This window comes from Vanessa cardui, chromosome 14 (genome assembly GCF_905220365.1).
Source record: "Vanessa cardui chromosome 14, ilVanCard2.1, whole genome shotgun sequence".
Taxonomy (NCBI): Eukaryota; Metazoa; Arthropoda; class Insecta; order Lepidoptera; family Nymphalidae; genus Vanessa; species Vanessa cardui.
In genome coordinates, this window is record NC_061136.1 from 8,823,629 (window position 1) to 8,841,428 (window position 17,800).

A 17,800-nucleotide genomic window follows, 5' to 3' on the forward strand; every position below is an offset into this window, starting at 1 on the left:
CTAATTTTCAGGTGAGTCTGGATATCCACAACACCCTTGGCCGATGACAACTATCCTCAATGGAGTTCATGACTTTAGGGAAGATACACTCAAATGCATGTGCAAGCTCAAGAGTGCTGTTTTGTATTACTCAAAGCACAGTGGAGATATTTGCTTTAGAGACAGGGTTCTATTGTCCTCATGTAGCTATCAAAATTTAAAATGGCATGTTGTGTATTATAAGATATAGCTTTGCAAGCTAGTCTTACCACCACCCCAACCACTTACCGCTGCATATGATAATGGAGATGATAAAATTATGCAAGATCCCATACCCATTGCCTTTGTAGGTAACCAAAGTGAATCTTAAGAATAGCCATGCTAAGTTGTTAATTGAATAGGATATAGTTGAATTTATTAACATAAGAATTAACAACATTAAATGCTTAAATATATATACAAATATGAACTATAACTAGTTAGTTATACTAGTTAGGATATAGTTAGTTTATTTAACCTCTAATATGATTTTATTTTACATTTCCTAATTATAAATTAACTTTTTATGTACTTTTTATTTAATTAATCTTATCTAAATAATAAGTTATTCATTGTATTTATTAATAATAAGTATAGTGATTGTATTTTAAACAGGTCCAGTTTTTATTTTGAGTGTAATGTATTTAATAATAAAACAAATTTATTATTACAACCAATTTTTTTATTATAAAAATGAAAACATTTACATTTATAATCAAACAAAATCCATTATTAAAATATATATATATAATTTAGTAGAGGTATGTACATAAGGACAAAAATAAAAAAATGCAGGTAAAATACTTAGGATTTCTTAAATATTACAAAAAAGAATTTCACGAATTAAAAAATCAAAATACAAAGCAAGAAACTCATAACTGATTGATTATAATGAAGCCAATTAATGATAATAATAGAAAACTATAAAATGATAATTTTACAGTGGTTTTTATGCCATAAGGTTTTTCCACATTTTTTCTTCTAGCTTTGTGACTACTCCACACACATGAAGCTTAATAATTCTTCTAATTCCAGCCACAGTCAGTCTGTTTTAATTCGGCCTTGAGTCTCTTGCTGGGGCCTCGTTATATTGCCATAACTAGAACAAGTTAAAACTATTAGAAAAGTAAAGGGTATATTGAATAAGTAAAAATAAAATACAATTATGTTTTGTTTGTTTCGTAAATGGTAATATTAGTTCGTGTCGCATATCACATCATTGTTTATGTTTCAAACTTTCAAGTGTTAAAGTATTAGAGATTTTCAAATAAAGAATGATATTTATGAAATAACTAATAATTGTCGTACCTTTCCATGAATTCCAATAAAGCTGCAAATTCTTCTGGGCTTGCTTAAGATTTATATTCCATTTTATAAAAGTTATCACACCATTTAAGGTATCTTTTATCCTTAAGCAGGATAATAATATAAAATTTCGAGTCACAGTAATGTTAAATTACGTTCCGCAATGGAATATTGTTATAAAGGAATTACTAATTACATGCACCCACCCTACTTCATTTACTTATTATTTTATCACAAATTCTGCCAAATTTCAAATTAAAACAAGAGTTTATCTTACGTATAAAGTTTACAAATGCAACTTTGATGTTAATTTGACGTTAGTAAGAACGCTAACCATAGATTAAAGTGTAGGTTTTTTTCTAAGTTCATTGTAGAATGAGCGATCGACTCAGTCGTGTCAATTTGGCTAGCAACTTATCGTTTTCTATAATCGCTTACGCCGAAGCGTTAACGATTGTAGAAAGAGATTCGATATGAAACGAATGTAACTTGGCTAGGCCCTCAGATGAAGTTCGATAGTTTGTAACTTGAGCTGAGAATCTAATGGTATCCGTTATAAAAACGTCCGCAATGCTCCAACCACACTGTTTGAGATTTCGAATGAGATTATATCATTTAAGTATTTTTGATTTCAATTACGGTCAAGGCTATCTCAGCATTCTTGTATTTACGTGTTCTAATCACTGGATTAGTGAACTTGAAACTCAATAAAATATTACGGGTTCACGCCAAAGGATGGGATGAAGGAAAACAAAACTAGATAACCAATGTTGGTTATCTAGTTTTGTTGACATATGGTCATGGGTGGGATACGAGCCACTGGACTAACCTTGAAATGTAGAGGATACTTTACTACGGCAGTGGGACATTTAAGTCTGTTTTAGTCAAAACAACGAAATAATATAATAAACTTATGTACAGTTAATTATTAAGTGAACTTGGATTTGAGCCCCTAATATAGTTCTAGCTAGCTTAGATATAGTTCTAATTACCGATTTGAATTTATTGGCCTATACTGTGTTAGATAGATGTGCGAGGCCCGTGGTAAGAACGCGTGTATCTTAATCGATGACTTCGAGTTCAAACCCAGGCAAGCACTTCTATATATATGTGCTTAATTTGTGTTTATAATTCATCTCGTGCTCGGCGATAAAGGAAAACATCGTGAGGAAACCTGCGTATGTTTAATTTCATCGAAATTCTGCCACATGTGCATTCCACCAACCCGCATTGGAACAGCGTGGTGGAATATGTTCCAAACCAGTTAGTGGGAGAGGAGACCTTAGCCCAGCAGTGGGAAAGTTACAGGCTGTTACTGTACTGTGTTCGATTATACAAATATAGCAATGAAAATTTCTTTTTATTCAATTATATGTGTGACTATTCAATGAATACGAAACCACTTATAAATTTTCGAAAAAGTCTATTTAAAACCATGAACTGTGTCACATAAAATATATTTATAGAGCGGTTGATATATCCATGATCGGGAAAAAATACTGAAAAGTCTTTTTAACAAAAACTCCGCTTGATAGATTTGCATTCCGAACTGAATTCATTCTACAAAATTACTTTCTACGATGGTAAAAGTTATTTTCGTAGTTTTTAATAAATTAAATATATAAATTTATCGCGTTTAAATTTATAGTAATTGTAAAAAGGTTCGATAAATCATTCATCAATTAAACTATTAACATCTATTCATAAAATTTTAAGAAGTTGTATATTGAAAATCACTTTCTAATTTATTGATTATAATTATATTGAGTGGAGGTCCATAATGTAGGTATAGAACTATTGGGATTTGCTGCAAAATTATGACGATATTGAGAGGGGTGTATGAGAATAGGTCTGAATATATTGTCTGATGGTCGAAAGAGATTGGTAGAACATATAGATTATAGAGATATATGTATTTATCTATATTAATAGTATAAATGTAAGAGTAACTCTCTCTCTCTCTCTCTGTCTGTCGCTCTTTTAAGATCAAACTGCTGTACCAAATTTGATGAAATTTTGTCTGAATCAAACATTAACCCCAAGAAAGGATATAGGTTTTTTTTATTTAACCGAAACCGTAGGAGACTAATCGTTGTTAAATAAAATGATAGAAACAGGTACTGGCGGTGATTTGAAATATGCAAAATTGTATTCCCAATAATCGATACATGTCGATCTGTGAAAAAAGTTGTTACTGCTTGTCTCAACAATTCTCGTGCAGTATAATCTACATTCCAAAGTATTAGTGGTGATACGCTTAATTAATTCTATCCTCTGAAGAGTTATAAGTAGACTTATAACAGCGGCAATGTGATACTTACACGTCTTTGAAACTTATTTTTTGTCTTTATATCGAATCGAAGCATGTTTGGTCGGTAAATTTTGTGTATGCTAATATTACTTTTTGAATATTAAATTGAACTGAAGCTATTATGAGTCTCCTAAAATGTGTCTTAGTGTTTGTCTCGATTTATAAAACAAAACACGTTTAAAATTAATTGCATGAACTTTGCGTACAATAATATGATGACGTAAAGATGTAAAGAATTTGTTTATTTACCCGCCCCGTCTTCTCACGGGTGCAATACTGATATTAAACAAACTATAGAATTAGTATATTTAGGACATCACATTATACACTTCTAAAATTATATAAGTGTTTTTTAACAATATTGATCAAGCTTTATATAAAGCCTACCTCTCTAAACACTGTATCTGTTGAAAAAACCGCATCAAAATCTGTGACGTAATTTAAAAGATCTAAACATACATAAGGCGAGGCAGAAGAAAAGGGAATTCGTTTTATATTATAGAATGATATTTATCATAAAATAAAAAGCATTATAACTAAATATAATAAACTGTGATCAATAGTTAATAATAATAATAATAAAACTTAAAGAACTTATATTCCTATTTTTTATTGTACTTGTAGTAACGATAAACAACTACTAATTTATACGTCAGAAACATACATATATATATTTTTAGTATATGCGTGTTTTCTATAGCCTTACTCTCCTACTCATGTGTTCAACAATGTACATACGTTGTTGTGAGCTTCGGTTAATGATGGCACTGTGGTTGTGCTTCATTTTATTATTTTTAAATTTATAAGAGTATAAATTTTGCTTTGTTGTGTATTACGCATTGCTGTTTGGCAAACCACCTGAAATATTTTATTTACTATTCATAATATTTTCAACATGTTAATGGCAAATGTACGTAATTTGTTCGGTTTAAGCTTTTGGATACATTTTGTATCGGGTATGAGTATGCCTATATTTAGATTTATATTTGGAATTCTGGTGAGTTATAAAATAGCTGCCTTACTTACGATATCATTCCTATTTAAAGGTTATACTATTCCAAACCTAAGCATAAAAACTATATTTATAATCAGAACTTGGAATTATGACGTCTTAGGCGCTTATTTGCGTATCAAAACGTAAGTTGATGCTTACGTGTTTAAACGAAACAGCGAATGAGTCGTCTCCGCAGAGCTTGTTGTACTTATAGCAGAATCTAGCATCCTTACTAAAACGGCGATGATAATTATTAGTGTATACTGGCAAACACATGTATATATGTCATTTACTACTTTTTGTCTGTGGAGCTTATGCAACAATAATTATTTTACATTTGTGATGAAGCATGTTGCATTAGATAAGTTGGAAATAGCGAGAACTAGAGAAACGCACGCGTAATATACCACAAATGACATTATCATTGGCTATGGAGAATAACTACCTCTAAGCTACCTACTTGGGTCCAACAAAATCGACTTCTAGAAGTTCTAGACCATTATTTTGTTGTAAAGTATATTAAATGAGATATAATTGATATAAATTATAAATGAGTGTAATGTAACGCGCTAATAACGAATATGAGCCTGACTCGCTTCTTCTGGTGCCTAGGCTCTATAACAGCGAGGAGGGGCTGCCTCCTTCCGCGCCTTTGGATTTACAAAAGCACTAGCCGTACGGTAGACAGGATATGGATATAGGGTTGGCCTATTCGTTTCTACGACAGTTTTCTGTGACGTATCGCATTATTGGACCATTGTAGTATTTTTATGTGAAACGACCTGTACATAGACGTTTTATTGAATAAAGAATGACAATCTTCACATAAATTAAATTTTTTATAAAAAAAAAATCTAAGATTAATATTCACTACAACAAACTTAAAACTATATGAACTATAACTTTTGATTGGGCCTTGAAAATGAAATTTGAGCCAATTTAGCGAATATTTTATGCTCCGTGAATGAAAATACATAAGAAAAAAAATGGAAGTGGCTTTTCAGAACTATGTCCAAAAAATCTGTTCTCATGACAATTTATGTATTTATAATAATAAGCTAATAATAAGTATTTTTACTCATTAAAATGTAGGGAATTTCTCAAATTCAATACATTTAAATCGATTTATTACCACAACGCAAGATCATCGGATTTGTATTATTGAGAGTTACTGTAAAGTGACAATAACTGAATTATTATAAGAGCCTACTAGACTGAATATTCTTAAAATACTATTGGTGATAATCCAACACACAACCGAATTTGCGTACACGAGTTTTGTACATTTTTTGTAAATTTAACGGTAATTATTGGTTATTTTTATGCTTTAGGTTGAGGGCTTATAAAAAATTATACTACGATAATGCCTTAAAAATTCTATTAAGACTGTAACTCGATCGTACCAATTAATCTCCTTCGTATCTTCTGCATCACACGTGACACTCCTGAAATAATCTATGCCCTGTTGCCACAATTAAAAATAAACGAAATATATTGGCAAAGCTAAAAATCGTTACTTTGATTTGATAAATAATAATGTTCGTCAAAGTTGATTAATATGATGAAATTACAGTTTCCTTATTATAATATAATTAATAATTATTCTAAATCTTTTGTAATAATAATATTATAAAATTTTTCATTACGTCGTCCAATACAAATGTTATTTAGAAACTGCAGACAAATTTAAATTAAAAAATTAGTAAAATATAAACAGAAGTAAGATAATAAAATAATACCAAACGACAATATAAATATTATCATATTAAAACTGCATTTAAATAGTGATAAGTTTTTCCGAAAGCAAGTAACATTACAAAGTTAGGTCTTCTTTTGATTACTGTTTCAATAAGACACGGTCATTTAGCTAATGAGCGCTCTCTAAAGTAAATAACTTAAACAAAGTCTACGTCAGTGAGATCGAGCAACCTTTGATACCCGACAGCGACTACCGACTGTTTGTGAAAAAAAAAGTAAAAATATCAATTCTTGGCACAAACCCAACTATTTTATAGTATATTGACCTGGAGGTGAATTTCTATGCGTCGGTCTCAATTAAATGAAATTGTGTTTAATTTTTTGAATTTAAATTGTAATAGCGGACGACAAAACTCAATTCTCAAAAAAAAACCTGAAGCGTTTTACATATTCGACCCACAGAGTGGAATATCGTTGTTCGTTGTAGGCTATTGGAAATCCTCGTGGTCGGCAGCCTTCATCTTTTTTTTCTCCAATGACAGTCGCATGAAGTAAGCCTCCTATATCGGTTGCAAAATTCTTTTAAATCGTTGGATTAATATTCTGAATTGTATTTATATACTGAACAAGACATCCAATCCAGTTCAATCGAATTATACGATTGTATTTTTTTTTTTTTATTGTAACAAAGGCATGATCTTTAAATGCAACACAAAATAAATTACTTAAAATTATCTGTTTATTTATATTACATATTTCTAACTTATTGCAAATAATTAGTATTAAGCTTTGGTACATTATGGACAAATATTGTATCAAATAAATGGAAGAAAATTGAGTCCAAATTCCGGTAATATCTATCATATTTAGGTACCACAACTGAAATCCACGAGGGCATACGTTAATTCCCCGAACAAATTGTAGAAGAAAGGTAAACATTGAGAACATTCATAATTTGCACAAGAACCACAGTCTGTTTAGTATTCTTCTCACGTTCGCTCTCCGAGATAACTTTCAACCACAATTACCTGACCGTTCAAGCGTCAGGAAATATATTGGCACCTTCAGCAAGCCGCCTCCCGCTATGCTTCGTCCGCAACTTAAATTTACAATCTCGATTTGATTAGCGAAATAAAAAGAAAAATTATATCAACATTTCATCTTTATAAACCCAAGAATATTTCTTGTTACTTTTGTTTAATTGCGCCTTGTAGATTTTCAAATGAAATATTCACATTTGCAATAATTTTATTTTACTAAATTATTGTTTTTTTTTTCCATTATCAAACATAAAGTTCTTTATCGAACTTTGCATTGATTGCTAAAATATACAATAAATAAAAGGGCAACTTCTAAAAGGCCCTAATGGACAAGGGGCAATCGATCAAATGACAAAGAAAGTTTCTTCAATACAAAACAATTGATGGGTTCGAAATTTTCTCAAGACGTTTTTTCTTCTTTCGTTTGACTATTTTTTACTTTTCAATAGAATTATTGAATACTTTAAAATAATCTATTTACATATACTTTTATTTCTATATAAAAATAATGGCTATTAAGAAAATAACTTACTAGCTAGCTAACTAACTAGTAATATTATATTTAATCTACGTATTATAATCTTAAATATGAAAATTTAAATTTGAATAAAGTATGTTTTGATTTTGATTTGAATTTTCATTAGTTGATAAACTTTGTTGATTGATAAACTGGTTCTACAAAATATCTGAACTTTTAAAAAAAGAAATAATTAACAACTTGACAAATAAATTAATGATTTGTCTAGTAGATTATTAACTAGTTTGAGCTTGAAGTAGACAGATACTCTACTAATTAATACAATCATCTAGATTAAATTACCATCCACCTGACTTTTTGTTAATTGAGTAATAACTTATGCTAGGCATATTTTTATTATGATATACTTGTATTTCATTTTGTTTTTCTTGTGACCAATTAACCAAATATATAAACCAAGAGTTATAAATATCCCTAAGTACGTTTCCAAAATAAAAATTGAATAAAGTTTATATTCTGTTTACACTTAATTGAAAGAAGACTTCAATCTGCCCACAATATTACATAATGTTTTTAGGGCAAAGAAATATTTTTATCAAGGAATAATAAAATAGTTTTAAATTCAAAAATCATAAAAATTGCTACTCAAGATTATATAGTTTCTTTTTAAAATTTGATCATCATATTTGTCTTAACCAACATTCATTTACATACACATTACAGAATTAAGTTACAAACTTTTTGTCTGATTGATGAATAAAAGTGCAATTGCTTTTTTATAATCTTTAATTTTCAGGCTAAGCAAATTTTAACGTATTAATTCGTAAGACTGCAAGATTTGAAGGCGGCTTATCCAAACCTAGTTACTTATCATAAATTTTATATAATATATAAGGAAAATTGGCTTAATACAATGGGAGAATATTAGTGGAGTCAGGATTGCGTTGTTTCAGAACCGCAATATTCCATGCCCCTAGATTCAGCGATGGAATACTTCGGGCGGCTTTCATTCGATCGCAATCTCTATGCTAACAGCTTGCGATTCTGATCTTCGTTTAGCGAAATGACCGCAGTCACCCCGGTCTGGTGACGTTTATTCCTTACACGTTCACTCCCCAAAGTTTTTATGGACGAAACGAACACTCACCCCTCTATTAAGATTTTTTTGGACAACATAAATCCCCTTGAGCCAGTAATATCGAATTTACGTGTAAAATATTACAAGTTTTATAATAAAGCGTCTCGTGGACAACGTTTGTGAGGGTAAAAAAATGGATATGGAAATCAAAATGTTTATAACAATACAGATTCCAACATAGCAATGACAAAGAGTATGTAGTTATTATTTACTCTTTGTAATTACTAATAATATTTTATTTGGCGAAATTATTGTGACTGAAACCGGCGTACCAAAATCAAAGAGGAACAATAATGGTATAAGGATAAAATAAAATTAAAAGTATACGCTGTTAGTCGGAACTAACCTCGGTATCCCACAAATATTACTTGAGCTTTCTTTAACGTTTATTTTACAAAGTATTGTATACGTCCAGTAAACGTTTCATTCAAACTGATACATACAGTAACACAGTTTGCTTGCACTTCGATTAAAGATATATATTACTAATATAGAAATAATTCGTAAAACAAAAAGAATGAGGGGTCAAAAGCAGATGGTCCGCTTTTATAAAAATGTTGGAGGGTTGTGAAATATGACACACTGTTATTTCTTCGCACACCCGGTCAAGAGTTATTGCATTCCATTATACGTTTTCTCTATCTAAAGGAAGCCATTTTCACTAAAGGAGAACTAAACTGTCTAAAATTTATTCCGCTTATCATTTTATCGCTTTCGAGGAAGTATCAAATTCTTAAATCATTTTTACGTTTCACGCACGATATATTAAATTGAATTTAAAAAATATGAAACTAATTTTGCACTTGTAACACCCTATGTCACATGAAGTATGTGCCGTCCATGCGGCGTCGTCTACGGTTGTACCATACCCATAGTAATTATAATGTGTTGGCCTTAATACGGGCTTTGTAACAATCATGCCAATCGCTCCTTTCGACGTACCGCTCTGCGTAAGAGACTTACAATAGAGTCACTGGCTCGGAAGGGAACACCTTATCTTTACTACATTGTGTCCCATGTCATACGAACGCGAGCCTGAGGCTATGAAAATATTTCATATTCACAAAGATTAACAAGATTATTTAGCAGTTCCTTTGTATAGTTATATATCAATGGAAACGGATTGGAGTGCGATCTTAAAGTAATTAAGTCATTATTACTTTTAAAAGTATCAATTCAAATTTTGTTGTGACACAAATATGAGGCCAATAATGTGAGTTAAATTTAAATAAATAATAAAATACTCTATGTTAGGGAACTTTTCAAAAAAACCAAGTATTTTTCCATTACCTTCACATTAATTATTTTCGCCTAACTGTAAATTATATGTGCAAAATAGTACGATAAAAAGAACTGTACTTACTTAGTAAAAGCTATTTAATTAAAAAAATGCGTTTTTTTTAATAATAACAAAAAAGGCAGATTATTTGTTGTCTATTAATAATACAGTTAAATAATTATCTGTTATTATCGCTTGGTCAATTATCAGCGGTTTGGTTTCCGGCAAAGCAAAATAGAGCTATCTGATCTCAACCACTGAGAGAGCACGAGTAATACATACGTCATTTGATTTTACATTAATTGGCATCATCAAAACTTAGGCTCACTACCAAATAAAAAAAATCAAAATATATTTATTGTTCTTATATCAAAATACATATCTCACAGAGGCCCTGTACCCCTAAACTAGGAAAACCCGCATCTTAGGGGCCAGTGACTTCCCAATCAATGTTTTAGTTCAACTTTAAATTTGAAAAAAAGGTATTATAGAATGCTAACTGACTACAAAAAAATAGAATCAAAGCTCCTTAGCTTTGATGCTTATACTAACTATTGAGTTATGATCATGTTTGTTTGCTATATTAATTCTAATTTAAAAAAAATGTATTTACTAAGTTTTAAATAATAATTTAAAATAATGCATTTTAGATTTGGTAATACAGTTTTCGATTCTTCCTACAAAACCTATAAAAAAATCATCCACGAACGAAGCCTTATTTAGATAGAATTAAAATTCGCTTTTGCATGTACAGATCGTCATTTTGTCATAATATTTTTGTATAAATGTTTTCTTGGGCCCTGTTATCGACAGTAATGTCATTGCAATTAATCTTCCCAAAAATATTTCATGTACCGATATGGTTCCGTTACAGTTTTCATATGTATAAATTTATTTTATCGTCGTAATAATATTACATTCAAAGTATAAAATGTTGAATAAAAAATACTTATTATTGATACAGTGGATAGTATTCGCAAGAAGTGTTTAGAAAATTGACACAATTACTTCATTTTTCTGGATCTGAGTAAATGTTTATTATTCATACAGTGCTTAGCGTTAAATAAAGTCATACCTACGAATAATACGAGAATAAATTCGTACAGATGCATGTGTAGTGGAATTTATTGAGAATATTCCAAGTACTAACTTTTGTTTAAGACGAGCTTTAAAATATAAAATCTTATTGCCGTTATAATTGGTCATCTTTATTGATAATTTGTGCAAACTATGTTGAACAGACAGAAGTTTTTCTGAAACAACACTCGTATACATAAAATGATTATGGTTCAATAGCCATATATTAGTTTTAATTTTTTTTAGAAACTTTTGTTTACCTTATTTTTTTATTCGAGGAGAATTTTGAAGGTTAGTTATACAATCATCTCCAAAAGGATTATCCTTACAAAACATAGATAATTTCAAGCGTTTATTTCAATATCCGGTACTTAATGTTTCTTTTTCTAGTGCTAGACAAAATTGAAAAATGAAAAAGACGAAAATAATAATAAATAGAAAAAAGAAATAATTTGTATTCGCATGGATATTTATTAATAAATAAATTAATAAGTTATTTATTCGGAAGGTTTAATAGACTTAGTTTCAATTAAATTTAAAGTTGTGCAAACATATGTGCTGACTGTCATTTTGGAGGTTGCTATTTATCCTCTTTATATAGTTATTTGTTTATGTAAGGGAATCCACTAAAATCCACGTGGGTGCGTATACTTCGGTCGCCCGACTCGGGCAACTCGACATCGCAGCGGCGTCAACAGTATTAGAGCATCAACTCACTTCCCGTGCGTAAGAAAACAAGCCACGCGCGCCTTCGCCCCTTCGAGCTGCTTATATGTATTATTTCTCAATAAAGACATCTTGCGAGCCTGCACCTGCGAGGGTTTTATCGGACGCTGTAATAGTTTAGGTAGCGTTCTCTTCAAACAGCCTGAATTAACAAAATTTATCTCCGATTACTTGGGCTATTAAGTGTAGCTGAGTAATGCTGCAAATTGTAGTGGGCAACTACAATTTGCAACATTTTCTATTGCATATATTATAAGTATTTATAACCTATCCTAAAAACTAGGATAAAAATAAAAAAAGCGCAAAATTTCTACACTTATTTTTTTCATAAAGAAGGGTGCATCTATATGAACTTGATTGTAAAACGATTCCTTATACTTGCTTGGAAAAGCTAGAAGAAGTACCTTACACCTTACAAGATTTTGAAATCGATAACCAAATTAATGTATACCGTCTGAGACAAAAGAGCTAGACTTGACGGTTTATTATATATTTCTTCAAGAATATGTCACGTAGTAAGGATAACCTATTATACTCTCAGTGACAGAATCAATACAAGTGATTGTTCCCAAAGAATGCCTTCGGTTTACTTAAACAACTTACACGAGCCATAATACACTATTTATGACATAAACGATGTATTAATACTTTTTTTTAGAATTTGTAATTGACAAAGATTTTATTTCCAAAGTTGCCTTTTACGTAAAGATTTTTTTTCTTTATTTTACATCCATTTCATTTGTGATATTTTATACATGTTGATTTATTTTCCAAATAATAACTAAACCATTAACATGGTAGCTGAGCTTGTTTCAAAAGAATTTACTTTTGTCAAGTAATTACTTTTAAATATTATTTGTGTTTTACACAAATACTTTGACTATATTATACTAATTAATAAAGTAAATACTTATTAGATTATTGCGGTTAAATATATATAAACTATAATAAATAAAAACCCACATTTAAAAATTTCAATAAAACAATCATCGATTCATTATTTAATTATGGTCCGCCGTCCCTTTATTTTCTTTCGATAAACTTTTTCTGCGCTACCTCTGGTGATTAACTTTATTCCGACCAATTTAAACTTCATTGCGTCTGCTATATATTTTAACTGATATAATTTTTAGATTTGCTACACTAAACACTAACTACTACACGTATTATTGCAATAAATTGGTTACGATATAGTAAACACACAAAATAATAAATATGAATAGAAATAAACAAGACTAGTGCTTTTCTTGCTTTCTAAAACACTGGAATGTTGGCTCTAGGGGAAAGCATAATTTAGGAATTGTATAACCTACAATCCCTGCCATACACACTGTTCCCGTTCTATTGGCAGTATAATGTAGCACTTCTTAAAATCAGCGGAAAAGCAGAGTGACCTTCATCACCCAAGCCATGCTTTCGTTATTCTACTTGTTAGTAAGGCTTTGTTCAAAGCCATCTCTGTAGATTCCACCTACTCCTCATATCTTCTACCACCAATCAGTATTGTTGTTTTCCGGTATTCTTGAAGAGCGACAGAGTCATTATAACTATAGGCATATGGGCACATCATTGTTCACAAGCTTGACCGCGCAGTATTGATGTAAATAATCTTTCATAACACAGGACAATGAATATGAGCACCGATCACCATCTGGTGGTAATAAATAGAGGGATGGCTAATGGGTAATCGTAATCGTCTAATAAACGAAAAAATTTAACTGAAGACATGGTTCAACATATAAATTCTCGCTTCCATATTTTTCAGCCATATACTTGTATATATGGAAGTGACAGTGCGAAGGGCGAATGGCCTAGAGTAATGTCACATAGTATATTATCAATCATAATACCACCACCCACCACTTTCGACTGTAAATTCTATATCTTAATTCTAAAGCAGTAGATGACTGACAGTCGAGGACCAAACGGGTGCTGCAAGACAGCCATCGATCGCACTGTATCTGCATAGAAACTACGGATTTTCAGCCTGTCCTGAGAAAATTGTCAGCAGTGTTGGAATGGTATTCCTTGATCCGCTACCTACATGATCCATAATACTAGTTCAAATTACTCTTTGAAGCCCTAGCGACCATCTAAGAACTGACCAAAGAAGCGATTACTTAATATTAAGGAACTTCAACTGGATACTGTTTATATAATCGGTATCCAGATGAATATTTCATGTAATGCAATTACTAAATGTGGCTTTGAAAATTTCTGATCAATAACAAAGAGTAAAATCCAATCACGTTTTATATTTTTATGTCTTTTATCCAACGACAGTGTTATTCCATTAGCTGAGATTACACTTTATTTTCTGCGTTAAGAATATCATCCAGTTGTTACCTCCAATTTTATTCCGTTACGTTGTTCTTCCACGTGTAAAAATTTTCACAAAGGGCGGATAGAAACATCTTGAAATTGAAACAAGGGGGAATACAGATGCAGTATTTCATAAAAGATTTTTAAAATGGAATACCTACAATATTTCAGCCTTCAAATCTCAATAAATCGTCTAGGCGTGGTAACGAGCTCACTGCGGCGTAGTCTCTGCGGATACGTATTTTATTGGATTCACTGAAACGTTTTTCAGGTCCAAAGGATTATTTACGAGCGTCTGCGCTCTCGTTGCAGAAATGCAGATGGACATCCCGCTACAACCTACTTACACTTTAAATCTTAACTAGGTATCTTTCAGAAATGTTCTTGAATTTCTCATTTATTCATTGACTATTTCAAACAATTTACAGAAGTTGAAGCAACTTTTATGTTTCTTCGATGACTATATACATAATTAATTATATTTTAATTTAAGAAAAATATATATCATATTTATGCACAGGTTTTTTTATTTATTTAGGTACACAAAATTCAGAACACTGTACTGTGTTCTGACGTTTGTGGAAACACTGTACTGTATTCTGAGTTTCTTCTTACAGAAGCTTCTCCGTTTCCGTGATGATGGCGGCCATCCCAGGGTTTTTTAGTACAAATCGGGATATCTATGAAAAATCTGTCACCTTCGTCCACAGCGATTACCAATGTACGAATTAGAAATCAACTGTTCGTGCAGTCAATTATCACTTGTACATGTGATGATGCTATACCACTCCAGTTAAGAAATCAAAAGAACGTATTAATAGTCGGCATTAAAAAGCTCTTCCTCAGGCGATAATATCCCTTTAGATTCGATTCATTCGATATTGTTTTAACAAATACAGCCTTAATCATAGAAGTTTTCCCAAATAGTTATTTGATTAGTTTCACCTGACTCTCACTAATTGAGGTCGTACCTGCTCATTATTCAACGGTTTGTTTTCTGAGAATATTCTAAATATATTCTCTATTTAAAAAAAGGAACACGTTTATTGAAACGCATTCTGTAAAAACATGTCTTCAAACAAAGGGTCTATACTGCTTACTATCCTATCATATGTATTAATATCATACTGATATTATAAATGAAAGTTTGCGAGGATGGATGCATGTTGGTTAATCTTTCAAGAAAAAAGTACTGAACGGATTTGGATGAAATTTTACAGTAATATAGTTTATACATAAGAATACTACAAAGACAACAATTTATAATGATTTTATGTAAATTCTTCACAATATAACAATACATATTAAGTATCCGTTGCTTAGTGACCACAAATTGACTAAAATATTATTTCCCTTGCCTCAGATCCGTAAAGAACCGGCAAAATAAACTTACATTAAAATAATTACAGTTTTATTATATACAAAAGGCAATTATTTCATCACACGGTTAAAATAAATTTGTATGACAAATAAAGTAAATAATAATTTCAAAGGTGTAATCCATTCCAGTAGATACAAAAGGGGAAAACAGTTCAAGCGTCCGAGTAATTATATTTTCACGCGTGATTCGATTTCTGTTGTTGATTTTATAAGCTCATGAAAGTAAAAAGATCAATTAACTTTATTTTTTATATTGAATTCAAAAATTTAGTATGAATATTGGATTTATTTTAATAATTTCAAAGTACACTTTTTAACCAATTGATGCAAATAATAGTAGCATGTAAGGAAAAATAAGAAATATTATCAATGTTTAAACCTGAACTTTCAAATATTGTCTTTTGTATGCAGCATATTGATATCACTGGATATTTTTGTATAACCTTTACTATAGCGATTATTTATATGTAGTATACGAGATAAGTTACCCAACCACCCTACAGCCACCCTACAGAGACTCCGAGCCATTACTACTTATTTTCAAAAGTGAAAAAAACCTACAAGTAAGACATTCATCACCAATGATAATGTCCAGGGTGCAGTTTTGGTGTTTTCGACAAAACATTTTTTTCAGACAGACAGACCGACAAAAATTGCAAAAAATGTTATATTGGTAATGTACCGTGAATAAAAAATATGCATTGAGTAAAAAGGGCTATTTTAATATTCCAAACAGACACACCAATTTTATTATGTGTATAGATTTATTAACATAAGAATTAACAACATTAAATGCTTAAATATATATACACAAATATGAACTAAAACTAGTTACTGTATAAATCTTGACCGCGTGGAATGGTGGCAAAAATCCTAGCAGCATTTATTGTGTATAGATAAAAAAATAATACATTGAAAAGGAATAAAACTGATTTTTTTATTTCTTCCCCATAAAAACACAAATCTCAGTGTTTCAGACGTAAAGAAGACGTATTTGTTCATATTATAAGGAGTCTACCGCAAACGAATTGCGAACAACCTCACCACCAATAAGATCTTATTGGCTTGACATTCCTCGAGTCCCCTGGCAGTAAAGTGCAATCGCAGGTGGCTCGCGTGATTAATTGGCCTCAGAAGGCTATTTGTTTGTACACGTTGTACGAATACGTCGTATGTATGTATATTTGTTTAAGCTCGATCAGTTTGACCGTATACATTTGGGAAAACGGAATCTAGCTACATTTTTGAACAAATTATATAATTCTTAAACATTTTAATGCACTTTATATTTTTCTGTATGATGTTACTATTTATAAATCTAAATATCATATTAATTTTACCTGTTTTTAGAAACGTATAGTTTATTTTTCTATGGCTACAAATTCCGAATACCTTAATATTTCATTGTAAAACTATATACCGAGGCCTTATCTCAGCAGTGGGACATTTACAGGCTGTTACTTTACTTTTTTTACTTTTTTACTGTAATCCCGGGGTACGCTTGTGATTCTTCTAGTGTAGTCGATACCTATTTAATAAATTCACATTGACAACGCGTTTGGACGTTGGTACTCTTCCGTTGATCCTTCTTTTAAAACCTTTCCCTTATCCTGGTAATGGAGTCGTCACTCAAGCGGAGTCCTCACTGGAGATCAGGTTTATGGTCGTATCAGGTTATGAGAATTAGGGAATCGAGTGCTTCGATTTTAGTGCACGTGAGAATTAATCTTTGAAAATCATGCTAACCTGTATCAAAATTGCTCAGGATGACATCATCATCACAGATCAATGTGAAAAGTTAAAACATACAAACGGCGCTAATGATGAATGCACCAAATAAAATTATCGCAGCTTCGTTTCTATATTTATCGAAAAGTAATTGTACAACAAATTCCATGGTTCTTGAGATAAAGGGAACAGTTGTTATTTACTACACACAATTTGTACCTTATAAAATAATTGTATATTATTTTAATGTCTATGAAAGTATCGTCACGTATAGTCAAATAAAAACAAGTCTAAGTTTATTTTAAA

The 17,800-nt window shown here is 30.9% G+C and overlaps 1 long non-coding RNA gene across 1 annotated transcript; it reads right to left on the reverse strand.

Annotated features, from left to right (window-relative positions):
• Positions 1-986: 986 nt before the first annotated feature.
• Positions 987-1,827, reverse strand: LOC124535196. The gene is made up of 3 exons (XR_006966793.1): positions 1,658-1,827; positions 1,327-1,427; positions 987-1,117 (listed from the first exon to the last, which is right to left on the reverse strand). It is a non-coding gene; the product is annotated as an uncharacterized LOC124535196 (long non-coding RNA).
• Between the last annotated feature and the right edge of the window lie 15,973 nt (positions 1,828-17,800).